Source organism: Schistocerca americana, chromosome 2, assembly GCF_021461395.2.
Source record: "Schistocerca americana isolate TAMUIC-IGC-003095 chromosome 2, iqSchAmer2.1, whole genome shotgun sequence".
NCBI classification, from domain to species: Eukaryota; Metazoa; Arthropoda; class Insecta; order Orthoptera; family Acrididae; genus Schistocerca; species Schistocerca americana.
The window spans coordinates 950871449-950893447 of NC_060120.1; positions in this window are offsets into that span (position 1 = coordinate 950871449).

Consider the following 21999-nt stretch of genomic DNA (forward strand, 5'->3'; position numbering starts at 1 on the left):
ATTTGAACCAACTAATTCCTCCCGGGGGGGGGTACGGGGTGGCGGCATGAAGGGCATGCAGCCACCCCTTAAACTAACAGTGCCACATCCGATTAACCATGCCGACCCTGCGTCTTCGCGGGAAAACAGGCACAAGCGAAAGAAAGAAAGATGCTAGTTCTGCAGCAACACGTGCCTTAGTGACAAGAGTTGGGACAGTTCTCGGCTGACCGGGAAGCTTGAGGTTGAACTGCTGTTTATTTTGTTTATTTTAGCGATTGTGCCCCTGTGGACCGCGGATGGTTCAAATTATTCCAAAAATCGGCGTTGGACATCGGGTAAGTTGTTCGTAATCGAGAAAAGACAGACACATTTTACGCACTGCTCGATAACAACCTCCTTCCGACCACTGTGCATATTAATTGAGCAGAGCAGTGCCCTTGGTGGTGGAATCTATCGACAACTCAAGGTGCTGCCATCTATCGTCACTTTAACGTTCTATTTCCTTCCCTCTGTGAATGGTTACGTTATGGCCTAATTGAGTCTGGCCCACCAAAAGAAAATTAATCATTGCTTTTCCTTTACTTCTGATATTTCCTGTATGTTGTTGTAGATCCTCTTCATGACTTCTCATTTTCTAACCATCTGTAGTTTGTATTTCACCCATTGCTTTCTAATAATCCATCTTTCACATAACTCGGTTCTAATATTCCTTAAGAAGGTGTTGCCGCACCGCTCGTAAATGAAGAATGTCATGATTTACGGCCAAAAGATGCTGATAAATTTTTTTTTATTTAACAAGTAGTTTCGGTCCACGGATCATCGCTAGGTCAATAAAAACATTTAGAATGTCATAAGAGACAACATAAAATCAATGGCATCACATAATGAAGCCCACGAATTCGTCACTGTTGTCACATAGTAATAGATATTACATTGTCAGTGGTAAAATGTGCCAAACAGTGTACTCGTTCATGCTATATCAATAGCCTTTAGATCAAGGTTGGAGGAATTTACCAATATTGTAATTTGTCAATGAGCGTCTACCCACGATTCTTTAAAGAATCGAACTCCGATGTTTAAAACAGCCTCAAATGTGTGATTTCTTAACAAAGCAGTCAATACGTTAAATATCTAACTTGAAGCATGTATATCCTCCTTGGCAGAAGACGCATAACGCTAATTATCTTACTTTTACCATGTGGAAAAGAACATTTAATAAGTTGTAAACTGTTCTCTTTTCATTAATTTGTGGGGCTGTAAACAAGACAAAATTTAGGAAAGGTCTGAAATCGTTTTTAAAGCTGTAACTTTCTAGCAGATTAAAAAGAGTGCCAGACCGAGACTCAAACTCGGGTCCTTTGCCTTTCGCGGGCAAGTGCTCTACCGAGTTCTTCTTCTTCCTCATTTTGGACATTATTGCTCTCGTCATTTCGTCTAGGCCAGTGATTCCCAGCCTAGGGGTATTTACTCCCTGAGGCGTGAAATGAAATTTTCTGAGGGATAGAAACTATACGATACGATTCTGTTTCATTCACGAAACTACATTATTTTCAAAAGACCATTACTGTTATCACAGTTTTGTAAGACTCTAATATTGATTATATAAGTTATCAATAATTACATTTTCTCAATTGGTAGCGTTAATGTGGTGGAAGTTACAGGTCCCTCACATTGTCCACTACACACATATGTTGTGCATTGTCCCGTACATCGCTGATGATGAAACTCAGACATATACGTTACAAAAACTAAATATGAATAGATTATGACAGCATTTTCGACCAATAATTAGCAATATACAGAGTGTTTCCATAAGAGCGTGCGAAAATGTAACAGAACATAGAGAATGTCCCACTTAACAATTTGGGGTAGGGGAACTGGGGTCAGAGAAGCCAGCTGAAGGAGATATGCAAGTGAACAGATATGGAAATAAACTTGTCTGTCGCTTTGTCAAGCATTACTGTTTTCCAGCTTAGTTACTAGTAACATTGAAACACGTATGTATTCATTACCAGCGATGGCGAGGCATGACAGAATCTCTGACCAGAGAGTTATTTATCGTGGCTAGTCTGCGCTTGACCGCGCGAGTGTTCAGTTGCGAGTAGTCAGTTGCGAGTTGCACTCTGTCTGCAATAGTAGTCAGTCGGCAGTAGTGTGTAGCGAGTGGACGGTTGTACTGAGCGGGCGTCGGCATGCGTCGGCGGCGTGCTCTCCTTGCATCTCTGGTCACGGTTCGGGACAAGGTATATTGTTATAGAAGGTAATGAAGCAGCATTGCGCTCAGCTAATAACATATGTTAATTGTAATTAATTTGTTCAAGAATTGCCCCAATAATAATTTTTTTATAAAGTAACTGTTTTAAAGAAAAAGATTCATTTCAAGTTAAATAATACTTCCTATGCATTCCCTCCAAGAATCAAAATTTAGTATAGGGCAGCATTGCACGGAGCTGTGCCGAAAAATAAGAGCAGATATAGATGCAGTTTACTGAGGTAAGAATTTTGGTTTTTGTGTTCAGATTTAATTATTTCACAGGGCCGAAGGTCAGCGCAGCTGCCCTTATCAAATTTATCAGGTTTAATTATTTGTATTGAGATGTTGCATACGGTTCATGCTTCATTATTTAGTTAATATTATTGTGGGTTTAATGATCAATCATCATTCCTTAATTTTTGTGGGGAGTTTACATTTGGGCCATTATTATTCTTTAATTTTGCAAGGAGGTTACGCTTGACTCATTTTTATTATTCATTTTTGTGGGGAGTGAACATTTGGCTCATTTTTTTTATTCAGTTAATATTGACTAACATTATTGCGGGGAGGTTACAACATGTGTACAAGTTTACACGTACTGTGCTACTTATTTACATGTGTATTTGTACATTATTTATTTCCTGCAAGGAAACAGGGATGACGAGCCTGATTACTAGGAAGTCATGATGCAGGCTTTGTTAGCTTTATTTGTCTGTAAGGTGCGTTTGCTGTATCGTATTAACAGTGCCTCATGACAGAACGCGTTATGAATCAACGACAGATCCATTCATTACTCACTACTATTGAGAGACGTACAGTACAGTACGATGGAGCAGTACCGGTTCAGTTACGCAGAACTCACTGACGTTCACCTTGTGTACGGGAACTACGTTGGAATACAGACACTGCTAAAAGGCTGTACAGGGAACGATTTCCTAGCAGGCCTCATCCGTCACGACGAGTGTTTATTTCTCTCGATCGACGAATGAGGGAGATTAGTTCATTGGAAAGAAGAAACGAGGAACCTGGCAAAGTGAGGACCACTCGCACACCCCATTTTGAAGAGGAGATGCTGGAACGTGTTGCAGTTCAACTATTCGTCGTACTGCACGCGAAATGGGCGCTGCACACACTAGCGCGTGGCGAGTACTCCATGAAAAACAATTACACCCGTATCACCCACAACGAGTCCATGCAGTGCTTGTGACTGTCTTTGCATCAAGGTCGCATTATATCAGTGGTTGCTCCAACAGTGGATTAATCGACAATATTTCGTGTAAATAGTGCTGTTTACTAACGAGGCCTAATTTGATCGTGATGGTGTTTCGAACGGCAGGAATAGCCACGTGTGGATTGAGGAAAACCTTCACGCTGTAGTAGAGTCACATCATCAAGTAGGTTTTGCTGTGAATATCTGCGCCGGCATTGCAGGCGACAATCTCACTGGGCCGTATCTTCTACCTGGCCGTCTGAATGGACGCCTGTACTTGAGGTTTGTGCAAAGAGTTCTACCTGACTTGCTGAAGAACGTACCCTTGGCTGATCTTGCGAGGATGTGGATACAACATGGTGATGCACCGCCTCACTTCAGTGTGGTTTTCCGCAACCACATCACTGCTGTGTTTCCTGGTCGCAGGATTCGCACGGACGGTCCTGTCGCATGGCCTGCGGAGGTCACCTCACCTGAATCTACTTGATTATTTCCTACGGGGATATCTAAAGTCACTTGTGTATGAGACTCCAGTGGATACGCAGGTGGATTTAGTTCCCGGAATTGTAGCTGCCTGTGATGTGGCCGGCCGGTGTGGCCTAGCGGTTCTAGGCGCTTCAGTCCGGAACCGCGCGACTGCTGCGGTCGCAGGTTCGTATCCTGCCTCGGGCATGGATGTGTGTGATGTCCTTAGGTTAGTTAGGTTTAAGTAGTTCTAAGTTCTAGGGGACTGATGACCTCAGATGTTAAGTCCCATAGTGCTCAGAGCCATCTGAACGATTTTTGAACCTGTGCTGTGATTCGAAACACAACACGGATATTTGTCAGGGTGCGTCAGAATCTTGTTCGCCGATGTCATGCTTGCATTGAGGTTGATGGCCGTCAGTTTCAGCACATTTTGTAAGATACAGTATAAATTGTACATTCATTGGGTCAGTGATGGTATTTGCCGTGAACTGTAACTAATGTAAATAAAAAAGTACACAGTAATGTGATTTTATTCCTATTATCTTCTTCAGCTGGCTTCTCCAACCCCAGGTTCCCTACTTCAAATTGTTCAGTGGAGCATCCTCTATGTCCTGTTAAATTTTTGCAAGCTCTCATGGAAAGACCCCGTATAAAACACCGATTTTTTTTCCGAAGACTTTTATATAGCAACTGAGATTACGATGTGATCCACTACTTCACTTACGTATATTGTAAACATTATCCTCGGGTCCACTCGAAGGTACTTTACATCTGCCTATCTCGCTCAGTTTAGAATGACACGTTGAGTTCTACCTGCTACAAACCCTGCATTACAGAAGTCAAGGAATGTATTGTGTGAACCTAGGCGGCGTGATTTACTGCGGCCGAGGTCCCATGCGCGAAGTGACCATCATGTGATAGTGAACTCACGCAGCAAGGACAGACACGTGTGGACAGCGTAAAATGCATTTTGCCGCGACGGCCGTGACCTTGCGTGTGGTTTGGCTCGAGCCGAACCTTGCGTAGTGGCACTGCTCGGGTGGAGACCCTGAATACCTGATCAGGCCGCCACTGCTCAGTTCTCAGAACCGGCATCACAGGCCTGGCTTAACAAGTGATCGAGGGGCCGCACCGAAAGGCGAGCGTGGGAAACGGATCACTCTCAAGGCGTCAAGGGTATCTGCACGGACACCTGCGGCCACTTTTACAACTCGTATCGTCGACAGATACGAAGATAAAAGCCCATGTCTCTCCTAGCCAGCTGTAACCATTTAAGTGACCGTCACACTCTCAGCTACTACGAGGTGCATTCGAATTCTAAGCCCTCCGATTTTTTTTCTCTGGACTGGAAAGAGATAGAAACATGCGCATTGTTTTAAAATGAGGCCGCGTTCATTGTCAATACGTCCCAGAGATGGCAGCACCGTACTGCAGAAGGAATTTTACCGCCAGCGGCGAGAATGAGAACTGTTTTAAATACTTAAAATGGCGACGTTAACCTTACTTGAACAGCGTGCAATCATTCGTTTTCTGAATTTGCGTGGTGTGAAACCAATTGAAATTCATTGACAGTTGAAGGACACATGTGGTGATGGAGTTATGGACGTGTCGAAAGTGTGTTCGTGGGTGCAACAGTTTAATGAAGGCAGAACATCGTGTGACAACAAACCGAAACGACCTCGGGCTCGCACAAGCTGGTCGGACGACATGATCGAGAAAGTGGAGAGAATTGTTTTGGGGGATCGCCGAATGACTGTTGAAAAGATCACCTCCAGAGTTGGCATTTCTGTGGGTTCTGTGCACACAATCCTGCATGACGACCCGAAAATGCGAAAAGTGTCATCCAGGTGGGTGCCATGAATGCTGACGGACGACCACACGGCTGCCCGTGTGGCATGTTGCCGAGTCATGTTGACGCGCAACGACAGCATGAATGGGACTTTCTTTTCGTCGGTTGTGACAATGGATGAGACGTGGATGCCATTTCTCAATCCAGAAACAAAGCGCCAGTCAGCTCAGTGGAAGCACACAGATTCACCGCCACCAAAAAAATTTCGGGTAACCGCCAGTGCTGAAAAAATGATGGTGTCCATGTTCTGGGACAGCGAGGGCGTAATCCATAACCATTGCGTTCCAAAGGGCACTACGGTAACAGGTGCATCCTACGAAAATGTTTTGAAGAACAAATTCCTTCCTGCACTGCAACAAAAACGTCCGGGAAGGGCTGCACGTGTGCTGTTTCACCAAGACAACGTACCCGCACATCGAGCTAACGATACGCAACAGTTTCTTCGTGATAACAACTTTGAAGTGATTTCTCATGCTCCCTACTCACCTGACCTGGCTCCTAGTGATTTTTGGCTTTTTCCAACAATGAAAGACACTCTCCGTGGCCGCACATTCACCAGCCGTGCTGCTATTGGCTCAGCGATTTTCCAGTGGTCAAAACAGACTCCTAAAGAAGCCTTCGCCGCTGCTATGGAATAATGGCGTCAGCGTTGTGAAAAATGTGTACGTCTGCAGGGCGATTACGTCTAGAAGTAACGCCAGTTTCATCGATTTCGGGTGAGTAGTTAATTAGAAAAAAAATCGGAGGCCTTAGAACTTGAATGCACCTCGTATTTGAATTAATAGTGCTGTGAGTAAATTACATGAAAACGCCCGCAGCCGGATAGTCGTACGTGTTAGAGCACCACTTCCGCAACTGGGAGGTGCGCCGGCTCCGGATCGGCGATTTAACGACACATTTCCGTGTACTGACCAGCCTGGATATGGCTTTTAGGCGTTTCCCCACATCCCACTAGGTGAATATAGGGCTGGTACCCAAGTCCCGCTTCAGTTAAAAAAAAAAATTCAAATGGCTCTAAGCACTATGGGACTTAACATCTTAGGTCATCAGTCCCCTAGATTTAGAACTACTTAAAACCTAACTAACCTAAGGACATCACACACATCCATGCCCGAGGCGGCAGGATTCGAACCTGGGACCGTACCAGCCGCGTGGTTCCGGACTGAAGCGCCTAGAACCGCTCGGCCACAGCGGCCGGCTCCGATTCAGTTACACCAATCATTTAGAGAAGTTTCACCCACTTCACATGAATAACATTACACGTAGGCAGTTGAGATACATACATACAGGAGGTTTGCCAACTCATGTGACACACTTCTAGAGGTTGTAGAGGGGACTTAGTAGGTGAAGTTTTACGTAGGAACCCATGTGTGGAAACGTCATCCAACGACACTGCAGAGCGTCAAAGTTATAGCTGCCAGCGCTGTAAATGTATGTATATGCAGGGTGATTCCGTGATTATGTTACAGACTTTGTAGTATGATGGAGAAGCATAAGTGTATCAACTTGAGGTAAGGGCCCTGTACGAGAAACGAACAAGTTGAAACTTATAAGCGAAAACCGTTCTGATACCTCTGACAATGGAGTACATGTACTGTCACTGTTGTTAATAGGATTGTAGGGTAAGCAACTTTCAGAGGTATTAGTATGAACCAAAACAAGGAAACGATGTCCATGAAACATTGGCTCTAAAACGCATACTTAACAGCTATGAGCACTTGTTCATTTTCGCTGCTGTGAAATACATCACTTCTATTAAATACATGCTCATAGCTCTTAAGGTATTCATTTTAGAGCACATGTTTACTGGACATTTTTTCCTCGTCTTGGTACATACTAACATTTCTGAAAATTGCCTGTCCTATAATCTTAGCAACAACAGTACCAGTAAATGTATTCCACTGTTAGAGATACCAGAACGGTTCCGACTCGTTCGTTTCCAGTTTAGTGACCCTTACCTATAATTGATACCTTTATCCACTCCAACATCCTTGAAGCTATGTAACATCATCAGAGAATCATCGTAGGCTCCGGCGTTCTGTAACTTTGACCCCCTGTAGCATCACTGAATGACGTTTGCGGACATGCGTTCCTATGTGAAACTTGATCTACTAAGTCCCCTCTACAACCTCTAGAAATGTGTAACACGTATTGTGAAACTCCCTGTATATTCTTTCCCGTGGTGGAGGGGGGGGGGGGGGGGGAGGGGGAAAGTAATGGGGTGATGACACGAAGGACATACACGACCGTGCGTCGATGTGGGACAAAGGCACAAGAAGAAAAGAAGATATTCCAGTGAACATTGCCAAAACAAGGCTCTAGATCTAAAAACGCTATAAGCATAGGTTTGCCTTTCTTCAACCAAACTTCTAAGATTAGAAGGAGGGTCTGTATGGCCTCACATTTTCCTATGTGTCTCCAAAATCCAAACTGGCCTTCCCTGAGGGGAATTGTATGTATTTTGCAGCAATGAGTTAGTAAACTGATGGATTTACAGTATTCATACTTGGCAGCACCTGCTTCCTTTGAAATTGGGATTATTACATTCTTCTTCAAGCCTGATGGTATTTGGGCTGTCTGATACGTCTTGCACATCAGATGGAACTGTTTTTTCATGGATCTAAGAAATTCTGAGGGAATGTCGTCCTCTCCAGGTGCCCTGTTTGGGCATAGGTCTGTGAAATTCTTCTCACAGTATCGTGTCTCATCTTCACTACTTCAACTTCTCTCTCTAAAACATTGTATTCACGGTCATTCCCCCTGTGCAGTCGTTTATTCCTCTTTTCAGGTTTCCCTTCTTTACTTGATGTCGGTTTTCCACCTCTGCTCCTAATATCGTTCAGCTGATCTTCTGTTCTCCAAAGGTCTCTGTACTTCTCCTATAGGCGGAGTCTAGGTTTCTTACCACTTTCAATAAAAAACCTATAAGATTATGTAAATACATAAAACTGCAACCAATAACTTTTTTGAATAGTTATTATTCCATGCACTGGTTTTCAAACCTTTTCAGATTCATCTTCAGATGGTTTTCTGGAGGTTACATCACAATTTGTAGCATAATGCTAGGTACTGGCTCTGTGGCAAGAAGATGGAAGACGCTTTGATGTATCGCAATGGCTATTGTTTGTCTGTCGTTATGGATGCAAAATTTAGTTTTGTACTTACTGCGGCAGTATGGGTGGCTTTTTTCCGTTAGTGACCGTCTGTCTGCTTCCATTTTGATGGCCAATTGGTACATTACTTCACACACTTTTACACAATCTGTATTCGTTTACACTGTGACAGCGAAAGTGTGTGAAGTGATATACCAACTGGCCATCGACGTGGAAGCAGACAGATGGACACTAATGGAAAAAAACCGCCCATACTGTCGCAGTAAACACAAAACTAAATTCTGCATCCATAACAACAGACAAACAATACTCATGGCGATACATTAAAGCGTGTTCCATCTTCTTGTCACAGAGCCAGCACCCAGAATCATGCTAGAAATAGTGATGGAACTTCCAGAAAACCATCTGAAGATGAACCAGAAAAGGTTCGAAAACCGGTTCATGGAATAATAAATAACTGAACCTTAATGTAAGTCAGGACCTTAAGCACATGTTCATAAATGTAAGAACTGTTGTATTTAGTTATCACGTCAGAGCAAGTCGTGTTATCGTACTGATCCATTTTATAGTCTGTTTATCCATCTGGCCATTACAAGTACTAGGGAAATGTAACAACATTTCTGACCACGAGGGACAAAACAGGCAACGCAGGACAGTTAATGACAGGATTTAGAGCGCACTTGAGAAGCGACACCTATGCTGAGAGGGAGGCACAACATAGAAAATGTGTGAGAACACACGTTTTGGTAGAAAGGACTCGACGAAAAGACGCAGTACTTCGCTCTTTAAATTATTTTACGTTCGTACCTTCATCATTACTCTGCAGTTCAGACTTAAGCGTTTGGCAGAGGGCTCATAGAACCTGTTTCAGTCTTTCTCGATCGTTCCACACTCGAATAGCGCGTGGAAAAAAATGAACACTTCAATCTCTGATTTCTCTTATTTTATTACGATGGTCATTTCTCCGTTTGTAAGTGGGAGTCAACAAAATATTTTGGAATTCCGAGGTGGAAGTCGGGGACTGAATTTCTCGTAGCAACGAAAAACGCCTCTGTTTTAATGTCTGCCACTGCAACGCGCGTACCATATCCGTGACACTCTCTCCCCTTATTTCGCGATAATGCAAAGCAAGATGTTCTCCTTTGAAGTTTTTCTAAGTCTTCTGTCAAGCGTACTTTGTAAGGATTCAATACCGCACAGCAATACTTCAGGAGAAGATGGACAATCATAGCCTAAGCAGTCCCTTTACTAGATTCCGTGCACATTCTAGATGTTCTGCCAATAAAACGCAGTCATTGGCTCGCCTTCCCCACATTACTGACTATGTGATGTTTCCAGTTTAACTTGTTTGTAATTGTAAATCGTAGGTATCTAGTTCAATCCACAACTTTCGTGTTATTAATTGCGTTTTAAATTGTGTCTATGAAATTTAACGGAATTTTTTGTAGCACTTACGTGCAGGACGTTGCACTTTTTATTGTTCAGGGCCAACTGCCACTTTTCGCACCATGCAGATATCTTGTCTAATTCATTTTGCAATTAGTTTTTATCTTTTCTAAGCTATAAACGGCAGCGTCAGCTGCAAACAATCTAATCAGACTGCTCACATTGCCTCCTAAATCCCGAATGCAGTCGTGCAACTGATATGATAATGTATAGGCAATAGGCACACAATCTACACGGCCCAGTCTCATTAACGTGAGCATCGCCCCTGTTCGACGTCTGTGTGCAATACTCACTCACAGACGGTAGGTGTCAGCATTAGCATTGGACGGTATATAAAGGGTGTGTCCGGTTTTTTTTTCTTTTTTTTTATCTTTATTGTGATTTCATTCCCCTGCCCCATATGGGCAGGGGAGGGCTGTCAGCAGCACAATCCGCCGCTCTTCAGCTGAGGGACACGACAACTAAAACAAGAATAAAATAATACATACATAAGGAGATAAAAAATGGGAACATAAAACAGAGTAAGGGAAGAAAATGGAGGTAAAAATACACTGACATGGAGACGTTCATTGGGGACAGTTAAAAAAGTCACCAGAAAGTTAAAAAACACAGTTGGCGATTCTTAAAACACAGAGAAGACACTGGATGCGCATGCACAGGTTAAAAGTTGGCCACAGCATTAAAAACACTCCGAAACAACACACTTAAAACCCACTTGGAGCACACATGACGAAGAATAAAACTACCAGGTGGGACCTGCCGAGGGAAAGGTCAGAGAGGATGGAAAAGGAGGGGAGAGCATGGGGCAGTTGGGGAAGCAGCGGGATGAAGAGAGGAGGGGCAACTGTGGGTTTACGAAGAGGCAGGAGACACATGGGGCGGGAGAGGAAAAGGGAAGACAGGGCAGGAGGGAGCGCAGAGACCCTGAAAGGAGGCACAAGAGATGGATGGGGAGTAGGAGGGGAAATCCGCTCAGAAGGAGGGAGGGGGAGGAGAGGGAGCCCTGAGGAGGAGGCAGGAAGAGGGGGTTAGAGTTGGTAGGAAGGGTAGATGTCAGGGCGAAGCTCATCATCCGGGAGGGGTAGACGGTGGAAGTTGTGTTGGGAAAGGAGATGGAGGGTGTGGAGATGGAGAGAGGGAGGGACACAATGGTAAGGGCGCGGCAACTGGTTGGGAGTGGAGAGGAAGGGAGACACCAGGGGGTGAGGGGGATCAAGGCGGCGGACAATATATAGTGTGCGGAGGTGTGTCGGGGAACGCGGAGAAAAGTGCAGTCATCGTCGTAATGTGTCTGCAACTCGTGGTCTAGTGGCTAGCGCTGCTGCCTCTGGGTCCCGGGGTCCCGGGTTCGATTCCCGGCCGGTTGGGGATTTTTCTGCCTGGGGACTGGGTGTTTGTGTTGTCCTCATCGTTTCATCATCATCATCGTTATTCGTGACAGAGAATGGATTGGACTGTGTACAAAAATTGGACTGTGAAAATATTGGAACCTTGTACGGGCTCTGATGACTGCGCAGTTGAACGCCCCACAAACCAAACATCATCATCTGTGTCGTAATGCGAAAATGGAGCGATTTATCTGACGTCCAGGAGAGAGTGATCATTGGCTTTGGAGCCAAGGATGGAAGCATTTCCCAAACGGCCAAGTCTGTAAAGCGTTCACATGACGCTGCATGGCAAAATGCCGCTATCCAGAATCGGTGCCGAGGCAACTGTGGACACCACTGGACATAGATGATAGGGGTGATCGATGGCTGCGGGGATGTTAATTGGGCGAATAGACGTGCTGCTGTTGAGCAACTGACCGTCCAGATGAACCAAGGGGCTACCAGCAGCGCCCCTTCAACGACGTTTCAACTAATGTTGCTGCGAATGGGTATCCGCAGCAGACGCCTGGTTTGTGCACCCATGCTGACTGCTATTCATAGCCAACAAAGATGAAATGTGGACTCCAGTACCGCAACTGGACATCCATTGGGTGGCCTTATCAAGTTATGCTCCATCGGTGAGAAAAGTCTGAGGACAAACACCCTGCAGCAATCGTCTTTAGAGGCCAGCCGGATGAGAGAGCGTTACGTCTGTGGAATGTTATCGTGTCATTCCCTGTGTGATTTCGTCATTCTGAAAGGCGCAAGGGATCAACACAAGTATGCAATGTCCTTTGGAACCATCTCCACCCATACATGCAGATTGTTTTTTTCTTCGGCACCATGGCATCTACCAGCAGGACAATGCAATGCGTCACACAGCTCGCAGTCTACATGTGTGGTTCGAAGAGCACCAGATTGAGTTTACCGCACTACCGAGGTCACCAAATTGCCTGCATTGAAACCCAGTCGAGACTCTGTGGGACCACCATGATCGGGCTGTTCATGCCATGAATCCTAAACGGAGAGCCCTAGCACACCTGGCCATGGTATTGGAGTTCACATGGCTCCGCATCCCTGGAGGTACCTCTCAAAACCTCACTGAGTCTCCTCCTACAAGTCTCATAGCGGCCCGGACTGTAAAAGTTAGTTATTCAGGCTTTTGACAGGTGTTCGCATTAATGTGACTGGACAGCGTACGTTAAGGCTGAAACAGGCGCCAAACCCCAGTTGCAAGATGCCTGTCTAACGTCTTCCAGGGCAAAAAAATGGTTCAAATGGCTCTGAGCACTATGTGACTTAACATCTGAGATCATCAGTCCCCGAGAACTTGGAGCTACTTAAACCTAACTAACCTAAGGACATCACACACATCCATGCCTGAGGCAGGATTCGAACCTGCGACCATTGCAGTCGCGCGGTTCCGGACTGAAGCGCCTAGAACAGCTCGGCCACCGCGGCCGGCCTTCCAGGGCAGTAAAAAATTGATTTTCACTATTGGGTATAATTATTAACGAAATACAAAAATTTGAAATGTTGTCATAACCTATCCATTAAGAGGTACAATCATATGTTAAAAGTTCAACACAATAATTCAGATATTACAGTTACAAATTGTGTGTACTTCTTGAGGGAGTGAAACTCAGGGCACGCAAATTACCCAGACTATATTAATCCAGTATTTGAGAATGAGAGCTCCCAGTAGCTCCAAACAAACTTCACACATAATTTCACCTTTCTGCAACTTTTTTTCGCTGACAATCCCCACAAAATAGTGAAACAAGAAATTTATCGCTTACTGCATTTTCTGTGTTGATGTTAATTGTAGGACCTTCTTTACTACTAATACTATTCGCAACTCATTTTGCACACAGTATCTAAATGTACCACTGAGTGTACCTGTAAATTTATATAGTTGTACCATACACTGTTCAGGAGATATGACATCATAAACAATGAGATACGTGAAAATCTCATTTGTAAATCAATCAGGCGATTCGATTATTTAAAGCCTCGGGGACGGGGTTACTCAACAATGGTTCAAATGGTTCTGAGCACTATGGGACTTAACTTCTGAGGTCATCAGTCCCCTAGAACGTAGAACTACTTAAACTTAACTAACCTAAGGACATCACACACATCCATGCCCGACGCAGGATTCGAACCTGCGACCGTAGCGGTCGCGCGGTTCCAGACTGTAGCGCCTAGAACCGCGCGGCCAACCCCGGCGGCGCGGGGCTACTCGTTGTCTCCTAAATGACTGATACAGATTAAGAAAAGCAGAGAGTCTGTAAAACTTCCTTTAGGAATTACACGTATCACGTCTGTTAATTACTATGAACTGTAACCATCCTGCTTTTTTCTTTTCTTTTTGTTTCTTTTCTTTTCTTTTTTTTGTCATCAGTCTTCTGACTAGTTTGATGCGGCCCGCCACTCCACTACGAAGTCCTCTCCTGTACCAACCGCTTCAACTTGAAGTAGCATTTGTAACCTACGCCCTCTATTATTCGTTGGATGTATCCCAATCTCTGTCTTCCTCTACAGCTTTTAGCCCCTACAGCTCCCTCTAGTACCATGGAAACTGTTCTCTGATGTAACACATGTCGTATCATCCTGTCCTTTCTTGCCGGTCGGTGTGGCCGAGCGGTTCTAGGCGCTACAGTCTGGAACTGCGCGGCCGCTCCGGTCGCAGGTTCGAATCCTGCCCCGGGCATGGATGTGTGTGATGTCCTTGGGTTAGTTAAGTTTAAGTAGTTCTAGGTTCTAGGGGACTGATGACCTCAGAAGTTAAGTCCCATAGTGCTCAGAGCCATTTGAACCATTTTTTTGCCCTTTCTTCTTGTCCGTGTTTTCCAAATATTCCTTTCCTCGTCGATTCTGCAAAGAACCTTCTCATTCCCTAGATTTTCTGTCCACCTAATTTTCAACATTCTTCTGTAGCACCGCATCTGAATCGCTTCCGTTCTCTTCTGTTCCAATTTTCCCACAATCCAAATCTCGCCGGCATGCAATGCTGTGCCCAAAACGGACATTCTCATAGGAAATCAAAATCGAATCGCAAAACCGAGACAATACTACACAGGCAAAGAAACAGATTAGAAGCGGCTTTTGAGAAATGCTTTCTGGAAGTCTAGAAATTTGGAATAGTAAGGAACCTGGTAGCAAGTATTCTATCACTTGTACCATCAGCAGAGGTGGGTACAGATTTAAGAGGTAGCCAAGTAAAGTGAGAGTATAAAAAACTACATCGCTAAACAAAAGACAAGGAGGACCAAGTTGCCTCCAGACTCTTGTTCGGGTGGTGCCCGTCTCTTGTGCGATTTGAGAGATTCCATGCCCTCTTCTGCATGTCTTTTCTCATTTTGATCAATTTTAGTAATGTTCTATGTCATTGCATGGTAGTAACAGACCGAATAAGGTTATTGTAATGAGAGTATTTGTACCGAGAGCTCAAAAAATACTTTTCACTTGATTCCTAAACATGTTTTAGTTCCCTCGGTGGCCTGTGCGAGGCGAGCATAGGAGGACGCGGCACACTGCGTTTCCAGTTGGGGGCTGCACTTCCCTGAATTCTGTGGGGTTCGTACAACAGGCTTAAGCGCCTGGCGGAACGACTGTCGTTGGTCGTGTTTCGCCTGTTGTATGCAGGGCGAAACGACCTGCGAGATGCCTGGTGTCGCCCGCAGATTATGTGTTTACCGTTCAGGCGCGATCGGAACGAAGATTCCTGGCACCGACTGACTGCGTTGTCCTCTTGATTCAGAGAAAACTTGTGGACTGTGCCCTGCTCAGTGCTACTGTTTGGCACCGGATGGCCAGTGGTCTAGGCAGGTTGTTTTCGTAGCCGGTCAAACGGCAAGTTCAGTGCCCTCAGCTGAATAGCAGAGGCATGACTGGTCAACTTAAACTGAGGCTAGTTGACGTCATAAAGCACTGCTCGAAATTGGAGGGAACGGTCACTATTGGCGCGAATGATGTTCTGAGGCAGTGTGGGGGAATTTTGGAATCAGAACTAAATGCTGATTCGCAGTTTTCGAGGAGAGTATGGGGTAGAGCAATGTTGCCTTCGCTCTTGCGTTGCGCGGGCAAAGGGATTCGGGATCTGATCTTCCTCGGAGTCTGATGGTCTTGCGACTTGGTCGCTCGTTTTCGGAAGAACTTAGAATTCTCGGACAGCTTTCACGGCCAGGGGCTGACACAGAGTTGCTGCACGGCAGAAGTCAGCGCCTACATAATCAGGACGCTGCATACCGACGACATGCTGCAGATTTAAGTACTGGTACAGTATTTTGCGGCTCCGGCAATGTAGGACCTTATCAATTTTATACTGAATCCCTCAGCAGCATGCGCGCTCGCTTTGCTACAAGTCCACCTTGCTTGTTTCTCCATGTGATCCCATTTGAGCACTCACTACTAATTGCGATACTGCTATATAACCGGGAGATTAATATTTGAGTCATGAGGGCCTCCAGTCATTATCGTCAATCTATTGCATCACAGAGAGTAGGAGCCCCTTGTTCTCGGGCCAACTCTTATTCTCATAATGTTTCAGTATACCCTATCCTTCAACTTATTGTGTGTGTCGACAATCATGTGCATTTACGTAATGATGTATAATAAATCTCAGTATAATATTTAATCCACATATCATTTCGTAGATATAGGCAGAATCCCATTTCCTGTTGTTTGAGTAGATTACAATTTTTATTAAGTTATTGTGAGTGTGCACTCCTTATTTTACCAACTAGCAGGGTCGACCATCATTTCCTTCCGTTACCGTTGTGCTCATAATTAATTAGCTGGTAGATAAGGAGGGGTCGAATCCTTGTCTCGCTCTCATGCAAAATTCGTCTGAATTAAAGAGGTACAAACTCTTCTCCACCCCGGCACCTCGCAGACTCTTCGACAGCCCCCGGTCCGTCGTTGCTCCGCAGCAGTACAATGCCATCTGTCCAGCTGCAGTGTATGTCAGCGTCTCTGAGGCACCTGCAGGCTGTGGCACTGTCTAAACATCGCAGCCTTAGCAAAGTCAGCATATTTCACTGATACTACAGAAGACAACGATGTCTCCTTGCATACCGCAACGACAAATAAGAGGCGCTGGTGAAGCCACACCCTCTCCCAGCTTCGCAGCACCACTGCACCGAGACTCTGATATACATCCGAGAACAGGTACGCTCAGCTCAGTTCGTGATTAACGATTAAGACGACAGCATTGTCTTAGATAGGTCATGACTGCATATTATGTCTTGTGTAGAATTGTAACTATGAACATTAAATCTACCCCCACGGAAAACTACTTAAAACAGTTTGTATCTAGTTACACTTTAATATACAGAGGCATTTGTAAATACTCAGACCATTCTTTTGGGATTGGATTATACAAAGTTAAGTAAATCTTCATATATGGCTTGCAATAAAGTGAAATGATATTTTACATGTTCTAGTTTCCACTCTTTCTCCTCTCGGAGCAAGTAAAGAATCCACGGTTGTATTGACGATTGTACTTACGTCCGATACGACACAGGCGTTATTCGTTTCCACCCCGCCTCTACCGTGCATTAAGTAAGCTACTCTATACAGGGTGTTGAAAACAAGTACCATATATTACGAAAGGAGGTAGTGTCGCTCAAAACATGAAAGAAAGTTCCTATAACGCTATTTCCAGAAATCAATAGTTGTTGAGGTTTGCGCCAATCTGTCGTCTCTTTCTCATCTGTCTGATACGTACGTCGTGCAGACAATAGGCCAACGAAGGCCAACGAAAGACGTCCAGCTGATTCATTAAATGTATTGGTGGACTCAAACTTGGATTTTTCGCTTTCGCAAGCGGTCGTCTTACCTTTTTGGTTTCGTTGCATTTGTTCGTGGCAGACGTCTCATGACACCCACTGAATTTCATCGTTGATCGATTCACTCAGGTTTTTTTATTACAGAGGGCAGCTAATCCTCTGACCTAACACGCTGAGCTCCCGTGCTGGCACAATTAGGCTATCGTGTACACTTCACGGCCAGGCCCAAACTTCCATATGTTCTCAATGACGTGTTTACAACCTACACTCGTACATCCATTATGTATATTCCCGTACAGGGGAGACGTTTTAATTGAAAGTCGGTTGTAGTGTCTGTGTATAATGCCTCATCGTAAGGTGACCGCCCGCCATAAACAGAAAATCCTGGTTCGAGTCACGGTTCGCCACAAATTTTCATTGACATCATTCCATTATACAGGTGGTGGTCACCCATATTCGCAACTGCGAATACTTTTACTGTATTTTATAACGACTGTTGTTGCCGAGTGTCTGAATCTTCGGACATGCACGCTTGTCCGGAGGAAAATTGCATCGTAATCCTGAACCACACAGGCACTGCAATAAGACATCCCATTGACTCGGCCGAGCGTTGGTCGCCTAACGTATTGCCGTTTAGCCTCTCATCCTCACCAAACCAAAGGGTTGGAGCCAAAAAGTTGTCCCACGTGCAGCGTTTATTTTGCTGCAAGAAGTTGATTATTAGAAAAAGAAGTAACAATACTGGTGGACGACCTCTCTTTTAAAAAATACGGAGTAGTGTAATGGAACAAAATTAACGTCTGACCCTAAACCTGAACTGGAATAAGGGCTATTTCACAATTTTTTCCGAATGAAAACTACAGGTTTCGAATTGTTATTGAACTGGCTACCACTTAAAATTTCCAAAGATACCACCTCTTTTGTATCTCAGCAGAAAGATCAATGGGCGCTCGGGCGCCAGTTTATGCCCGCATACCCACCGGAGCTGATCTCAAAAGTTTGTGTATATATTGTCCCGGCTAGTTAAGAACCATTCCCTGCCGTGTGCGTCTGGCATAAAACATCTCTTAATCACGTTATGAGTCTAGTCGTGTGAACTAGCAGCTGAAAATTGATCGCGTTTTTCCAGAGATAATTCAGACACTTTCAACCACGACGGATCCCTAGACAGTTTTGTTTTTTATTACTCTGAGTAAGATATCAATTGAGTTCCAGTCTATTTTTACTAATTTGTTTCCCTGAGTAATTTGATTTAGTTACTTTAGCAGTCTGTATGCATTCGTTGAATCATATTAAATGTGTTTGTAAAAAGTATATCAGGTTCCTTCAATAACCCTTCAATGTTCACAGATATTACTGCCTATGTACTAGCATATTATGGAATTTAGTAAACTTTTGGAATTTCTCATATATTTCTGTTTTGTAGACACAATTAAGTTCTTAAACTAATGAGAGATAGCACTAGGGGATCAATGAAAGGAGAGTTGATCCTAGTGTGTATTGTTTCGGTCTGATAACAGCCAGTCAGTACGGTACTACATTTCTTCGTGTACCTATCACCAAAGATATGCTTTCCCATGAAACTGTCCTTTGCCATTAATGTCCGATAAATTACAAATATGTCTCTGTCCCTTGCAGTGTCTAAGCTTTTCAATTCTCACAACACGATATTAATTATGGGCTCGAATCCTTTCAATGTCTGTTCAGCACAAGTTTAGTCTTTTAACGGGCATTATTTTTCACTTCTCGTTTATTAGTGGAATCACCTTGCCAACGAGCGGTAAAGATACTAGTGTGATAAGGTCCAAACTATTTTCGGTCCCAATACTCTTTAATAATTCGCAGACACCGAATAAAGTCGTCATTCAACATAAAAGTTTCCGTATTGTCAATAAACCTGGCGTTTCGTTTAACACGTACAATCACCATTCACTTGAATATCAATATTCGTACACCCAATCACCTCTAATTGACTCCGCCTCTGAATTTATCCCAAAATAATCTATTCTCCACCACACAATGTCTAATCCATTTCTAAGAATGCAATTTAATTAGGCTTCTAATCCCAAAAACTGCGAACACACTCGCCGCCGCTGGAAACAGAAACTCAAGAGACCTAAAAATGCTGCGCATTGGTTTACATATTACTTTCAAAATAAAACGCAGCTCTGTTATGTCTTCCTTGGATTCCCTTTGTACTACTTTGCGTTACTCTATTTCGAATATCTACGCTTTAACTAACTATTACTTCGAAATACTACTACTGTTTTTTGGCTCTTATGTCATTTCGTATTACAGAATTTGATCTAATACTCGTTTCTGTATAACCACTCTCTAAAGAGCGGTTACAAACTGTCTGTCACTTAAAATTTCCAACGATAACACCTCTTTTGTACCTCAGCAGATAGATCAATGGGCGCTCTGAGATAACACTGGAAGTTGGGTTCCTGTTCTGGATATTTGATCATGTTCGCTCTTCGCTTTGAATTCCTAATTTAAAGAAAGATGGAGGACTGTAAGGAGAAGATCTGCTCGTCTGTGTAGCACGCGAAATCAAAGTTAACGGCACAACCAAACTAAGCAAATCAAATTGCTTAGCAAATTACGCAAGTGTGGATTAGTCTGTTGGAATTCAGGCACTTTTTCCATCTCTTCCAGTGCCTTTCTACTTCGTTCGTTCACATGAGTTTCGCTCTTCAGTGCCCTGTTACCTTGTTCAATTTACCTTGTTCAACCCCCTGATCTTCAATATTAAGGCATTGGCGAGTCTTCATCAAAATATGCATATTTAATTGAATGTATTGTTGACTATTATATAAGGAGAGTTGTGTGCTACCGCCTCCCGTCTTTAATCAATCACCATGCCTGAGCTCCTGCAGTGTGACTGTGAGGACAAAATCGAATCACGCTTGTAGTGGGAGGTTATTTCGGTAATTTACGCGCAGTTTCGGCAGGGATCAGGACATAAATATAGTGGCCTCTAGTTCCCAAGACAAACAGCTAGGAATGTGATTTCACTTTTCCGTACGGTTAATGTGTCTGTGTCTGTGTAAAAAAAAAAAAAAAAAAATAAAAAAATAAAAATGAAAATAAAATAAATGCCGCAATCCGTACAGTTTCTCACATGAAACTCTTATAGAAGCGAAATTTTATTGTCCTAATGTGCTTAAACAGCCGGTGAAGTCCAAAATTTTGAATTCTTAGGACTGAGAGTAGATGGAAAAATTTCTTGGACGTGTCACATCCAAAATCTTGTACCAAAACTGAATGCTGATATGGTCACTACAAGGAAAATCTTCACTGTAGCTGACAATGAAATAGGAAAGCTCGTTTACTCGTTTATTTTGCTTACTTTCACTCTGTTATGTTCTATGGTATAGAACTTTGCGCACCTGCCAAGAACATTCTTAACTCAGAAACGGTCTGTCATGCAGATCTATGGTGTCAGTTCGCTACTTCGTCTAGACCGTTCTTTAGATGTCTCGGAATCATATCTCATAATCTATCATGAGGTTTGTTGTTGACAATAGCCGGCCGCTGTGGCCGAGCGGCTCTAGGCACCTCAATCCGGAACCACGCGGCTGCTCGGTCGCAGGTTCGAATCCTGCCTCGGGCATGGATGTGTGTGATGTCCTTAGGTTAGTTAGGTTTACGTAGTTCTAAGTCTAGGGGACTGATGAGCTCATATGTTAAGTCCCATAGTGCTTAGAGGCATTTGAACCATTTGTTGACAATGTTAACTCATACAGACGATACTGCAAAATTTATTTATTGAACGCTAGAAGCGAAAGTATCAGCTCATGATAAACTTTCTTGTACTGAAAGGTATGCACTACTCAGTAGATGTTATTTTCAATAAGCTTCTAACAGAACTGAAAAGAAATTGTAGAGGTAATCATCCTTGTAACATACTCATTCTGTATTGTACCCTGTAGGAGGTCGTTGCAATAATGGGGCACTTTTCTATGTGATGTTTTAATTATTCTTACGCTCTCACAACCACTTTTTTCATGTTTTCTTAATTCTTTGTTTTGTTTTTAAATTTTCAAACCAGATTTTTCTAAGCTATGTACTAACTCGTTCCATGACCAAGTACCCTTTTCTCAATTGATCCCATACAACCTGATAAATCTATATCTGTATACTAACAATAAAACTGTTAAACCATGGCGTCAATCTGTTTGAACGCTCTAATCTCCAAAACTACCAGACGAATTTTTTTGGGTTTCCATAGGTAACTTGAGCGTAGATTGGGGCAACATACAAACTTTATTTAGTCAAAATCAGATCACGGAAAAAAGATATCGTGTATATGTGTAGTGTCTATTCCTTCGGACTATCCCGAAAGAACAGACACCACCCATTCACATAACTTACTAGCCTCGATGGGCAATGAACCCACTTCCTTCAGTGCAGGTGCACACTAACGTTCGACCTCCATTGGAAAACTAAAATTAACGAGCATGGCGGACATGGATGACTGTGGTTAAGTGGCGCTGGGTGGGAATGTGGTTCGGC